Here is a 6,000-nt window from a genome sequence, read left to right as displayed (position 1 = left end):
GCTATTACAAAGCTGTAATCATCAAGACAGTATGGTACTGGCACAAAAACAGACACATGGATTAATGGAACAGAATCGAGAGCCCAGAAATGGACCCTCAACTCTATGGTCAACTTATCTTTGACAAAGCAGGAAAGTATGTCCAATGGAAAAAAGACAGTCTCTTCAATAAATGGTGTTGGGAAAATTGGACAGCCACATGCAGAAGAATGAAACTGGACTGTTTTTTACACCACACACAAAATTAGACTCAAAATGGTTGAAAGGCCTAAATGTGAGATAGGAGTCACTCAAAATCCTAGAGGAGAACACAGGCAGCAACCTTTTCATCCTCAGCCGCAGCAACTTCTTCCTAGAAACATCTCCAAAAGCAAGGGAAGCAAGGGCAAAAATGAACTATTGGGATTTCATCAAGATAAAAAGCTTTTGCACAGCAAAAGAAACAGTCTACAAAACCAAAAGCAACTGACGGAATGGGAGAAGATATTTGCAAATGACATATCAGATAAAGGGCTAGTATCCAAAATCTATAAGGAACTTATCAAACTCAACACCCAAAGAACAAATGTTCCAATCAAGAAATGGGCAGAAGACATGAACAGACATTTTTCCAAAGAATACTTCCAAATGACCAACAGATACATGAAAAAGTGGTCAACATCACTTGGCATTAGGGAAATCCAAATCAAAACCTCAATGAGATACCACCTCATACCAGTCAGGATGGCTAAAATTAACAAGTCAGGAAACAACAGATGTTGGTGGGAATTCAGAGAAAGGGGAACCCTCCTACACTGTTGGTGGGAGTGTAAGATGGTGTAGCCACTCTGGAAAACAGTATGGATGTTCCTCAAAAAGTTGAAAATAGAGCTACCATATGACCCAGCCATTGCACTACTGGGTTTTTACCCCGAAGATACAAATGTAGGGATCTGAAGGGGTACGTGCACCCTGATGTTTATGGCAGCTGTGTCCACATTAGCCAAACTATGGAAGGAGACATGATGTCCATCGACAGTGAATGGATAAAGAAGTACTGGTATGTATATACAATAAAATATTACGTAGCCATGAAAAGGAATGAAATCTTGCCATTTGCAACGACTTGGATGGACCTGGAGGGTATTTTGCTTAGCGAAATAAGTCAATAAGAGAAAGACATGTATCATATGACCTCACTGATATGAGGAATTCTTAATCTCAAGAATCAAACTGAGGGTTGCTGTTGTGGTGAGGGGTGGGAGGGATGGGGTGGCTGGGTGATAGACATTTGGGAGGGTACGTTCTATGGTGAGCGCTGTGAATTGTGTAAGACTGTTGAATCACAGACCTGTACCTCTGAAATAAATAATACATTATATGTTAAAAAATAAAAAAGAAGATAGTAGGAAGAGAAGAATGAAGGGAGGGATATCGGAGGGGCAGATGAACCATGAGAGACTAAGGACTCTGAGAAACAAACTGAGGTTTCTAGAGGGGAGGGCGGTGGGGGGATGGGTTAGCCTGGTGATGGGTATTAAAGAGGGCACATACTGCATGGAGCACTGGGTGTTATATGCAAACAATGAATATGGAATACTACATCAAAACTAATGATATAGTATATGGTGATTAACATAACATAATAAAAAAAATAGCAGTAACATGATGACTAGGAAAGTTGCAGTTTCTTTCTTGATGTCTTGGAACTCTCCCTTCTTCTTTGTCTTCATCAATACCATGCACATATTCACACACATGCACACACAGATTTCCTTATGTAGACTGTTATTACTAAAGAAAAGCATACCAAAATAATTTTGCTGACTGATATCACGTTAATTGTATTTCTGAATTTGTACACTCTAATTGAAAATATACTTGTTTGCGTTAGCATTTATCTCACTTTCATGTACCAATATATTTCTCTTTAAGCCTTATAAGAATTATCATAATCTCATTAGAGACCTCATTAAATTCCCTTTTCATAGAATTCTTGACTCTCCCTCTCATGAGATACATTCCTTTAGGATTGTATTCCTTCATAGATATGTTTTTTTCAGAAATTTAAAAGAACAACTTTGGACTTAGTATGATAAACTTTCAGTGCCTACAGTTAGAGATCTTTTTTTTTCTTTTTTAAAGATTTTATTTGTTTATTTGATACAGAGAGACACAGCAAGAGAGAGGGAACACAAGCAGGGGGAGTGGGAGAGGGAGAAGCAGTACTCCCGCTGAGCAGGGAGCCCGATGTGGGGCTCAATCCCAGGACCCTGGGATTATGACCTGAGGCGAAGGCAGGCGCTTAACGACTGAGCCACCCAGGCACCCTAGAAATCTTTTTTTTTTAATTTTATTTTATTATGTTATGTTAATCACCATACATTACATCATTAGTTTTTGATGTAGTGTTTCATATTGTTTGCGTATAACACCCAGTGCTCCATTCAGTGCATGCCCTCTTTAATACCCATCACTGGCTAACCCATCCCCCCACTCCCCTTCCCTCTAGAACCTTCAGTTGTTTCTCAGAGTCCATAGTCTTTCAGAGTCTATAGTCTCATAGTCCAATCCTCTCCCCCTCTGCTTTCCCCCCCTTCATTTTTCCCTTCCTGCTATCTTCTTCTTCTTCTTTTTTTTTTTTTAATGAGGAATTCTTAACCTCATGAAAGAAACTGAGTGTTACTGGAGTGGTTGGGGGTGGGAGGGATGGGGTGGCTGGGTGATAGACATTGGGGAGGGTATGTGCTACGGTGAGTGCTGTGAATTGTGCAAGACTGTTGAATCACAGATCTGTACTTCTGAAACAAATAATGCAACATATTTTAAGAAAAAAGAAAAAGAAGAAGATAACAGGAGAGGAAGAAAAGGGGAGTATGTCAGAGGGGGAGACGAACCATGAGAGATGATGGACTCTGAAAAACAAACTGAGGGTTCTAGAGGGGAGGGGGTAGGGGGATGGGTTAGCCTGGTGATGGGTATTGAGGAGGGCATGTTCTGCATGGAGCACTGGGTGTTATGAACAAACAATGAATCATGGAACACTGCACCAAAAAACTAATGATGTAATATATGGTGATTAACATAACAATAAAAAATAAAAAAAAGTATTAAAAATATTCACATAGAATCCTTGGAATTATGTGTACATAGTTGTACAAGGGAACATATGTTTGAAGATTTATCTCTTCATTTTCTCTTATAGTTCTAGATAAATTTAATTATGTTCTCTTAAGAATGAATAAGCTAGAATGGATTTATTAGATTTGCAATGAGAATAAATATTTCTCAAAGAGAAGCTAGTGAGGGTTAATATGTATATAAAACATTTCGTATAGTTTATTTTAAATTGGGTAATTGCTATTATTCCTATTTTCATTATTTTCAATATACAAATTGACATAACTTATTTATAAACAAAAGTTAGCTGACAGAAGCTAGATGTAAAGTATTTATCATTTATTATATTTTGCTTTCTGAAATGAGTATGGTTTTGGCCCCTATTGCATAGGGAGAAGTTTGAATAAAAGCATCTAGAACCTTCACAGTCAGATTAGTTTTATGGAAGATGTTAGCATGTCCAAAGTATCCCTTTTCTAAGTATGTCTACTTATAATGGAAATAGAGGGAAGAACGTTATGTAATAGAAAGAGATAATGACCAGATGTAAATATCTAGAGAGAGCCTATTGCTTCCTAAGATACTGACTCCTTAGAAGGTAAAAGGAGACAGAGAAGGTATACAGGCCTCAGTTCACTTGTCTGTATGAGTGTCCACCCATCCGTCCATTTATCCATGTGTTATACAATTTTTGGAGGATAAACAGGTATAGAACAGAGAAAAAAATAGTGTCTGATTTCTCTCATGTAGTTTGTCTTCAGAGTGGTCATATAGGCAAAAAAAAAAAAAAAGATAAATATAACATTCCATAATCTGATAAAGAAGTTTGAAATTCAAGAACATGGAATAAGGAAACAACTTAATATTAGAAATAAAGGGAAACTTTTCAGAGAAAATGGCATCTAAGGTGAGAATTAAAAGAATTACCAGAAGCAAAGTTGATTGTTCTATATGAGGGAATAAAAAGGAGCCTGGTACAATAAGAGATCATATTTTTTTCTCTAATTTTTCTCTGTTTTTAACCACTTTGTCTTTTTTCTTTTAAATGATTTTATTTATTTAAGAGCAAGGGGGAAAGCAAGCATGAGTGAAGGGGAGGGGCAGACAAAGAAGAACAAACAGGGAGCCTGATGCGGGACTTGATTCCAGGATCCTGGGATCATGACCTAAGCCGAAGGCAGTTGCTTCACTGACTGAGCCACCCAGGAGCCCCCCTTTCTTTTTTCCAAAAAAAGATTTCAAACACCTTTGTGCTTCATGTGTAGTTTTTTCCTTCTTTATACTCTGTTTCAATTTTGCTGTTGAAAATGAATTAATATACTTGATAAAGATTTGGCTCTAATCTCTTTTAGACCCAGAACATCAGTTGATGAGTATTGTAAAGCCTGGCATCATATGTTGTGCCATTGTTTGAAAGGTGGACTCATAGAAGCAGAAATGATTATTCATTAAAAATTATGAGCATATAGAATTTCATCGATTAGACAGGTCAGTAGTGATTAAAATATATAAAGTGATCAAAATATATAAAATATATACTTTAAAAAATTAAGATGACACTACCACAGAGACCATAATAATGATTCAAAAGGGACTATGTAATATGTCAAATTAGAATATAAATAACTTGGCAGAGTTGATGAAAATTTCCAAACTACAGTGAAACTGAATTGGAAGCAAAGAATATAAAAATGAATGATTATTGTCATCCCTATCACAAAATTTTGGGTTTCCTGAGAAAACAGAGTATGTGAAAGCAAAGCACATCATATTTAGCATTGAAATGCTAGCCTATGTACTGATTTAAAATAGGATTGGATGGAAGAAATGTGTTAATTAGTAGAAATTTCTATTCCTTGTTGCCATTATATTCTTAAAATGTAAAAGCAGTAAGATAAAATGGAACTGTTAACTTATGAACTTCTTGGTTTAACAAAAATATTCAAGGAATTAGAGAAATATAATTAAATTCCATTGAAATGTATGAGACAATCTATTCTGAAGATGGGATAAAAGCAGGAAATGTGGGCTGTTCTCTTGGTACCATGTATGGTTGTACCTTGCTTTTAACCTTTGGAAAGATGCAGTAATGCATAAATCATAACAACATTTTAAAAGTTAAGGTAAAAATCTTCAAACCTTAAAAGGATTGGATGGTATCAAATTACTTTCCAATCCTAAAAGCTTTAGACTTAAAAGATAAAGCTTACCTAAGATTAAATCATTTAAACTAAATATAATTGAGGTATTTTATAAAAATAGATGGAATTAAAATGATGTATATTTTAATGAGAACCACTTTCATATTGATTTCAGTATTGGAAAGTATCAGAATATATGCTAATTTGTATTCATTAGCGTGGTCAATATTCAGGCTGTTTTCAAACTCAGTATACTTTTTAAACCACATGCTGCCTTCTCCTTTTATCACATTGGGAAGGTATGAATAAAGATGGTCTATTTATAGTCTTATGAGATTTAGACAGACAATATTAGTAAGGCTTAACATTTGGAAGATGATTCAACTTAGGATAATTTTTATTTTTTTTAAGATTTTATTTTTAAAAGTGATTTATAGTTCAAAAGGAAAAGTTAAGAAATTAATCATAAGCAGTCAAGTAAACATCAATACCATTGATATTTCTGAAAAACTATACATATCATATCAAAACATAAAGATGTGGAATCTAAGTGAATGTGATGCTGTTTTTGTTTTTTCATTGCAAGGAGAAGTAAATTTCCTTTAAGATCTGTATTCAGATTCCTCTTGTCTTCTTTTTTTTTTCTTTCTTTTTCTTTAAATTTTATTTTATTATGTTATGTTAACCACCATATATTACATCATTAGTTTTTGATGTAGTGTTCCATGATTCATTGTTTGCGTATAACACCCAGTGCTCC

This window comes from Eumetopias jubatus, unplaced genomic scaffold (genome assembly GCF_037043125.1).
Source record: "Eumetopias jubatus isolate StellerSeaLion01/CBP00866 unplaced genomic scaffold, mEumJub1_p1.0 scaffold_15, whole genome shotgun sequence".
Classification (NCBI taxonomy): domain Eukaryota; kingdom Metazoa; phylum Chordata; class Mammalia; order Carnivora; family Otariidae; genus Eumetopias; species Eumetopias jubatus.
The sequence above is the reverse complement of the archived record's forward strand: the minus strand, read 5'-3'. Positions refer to the sequence as shown.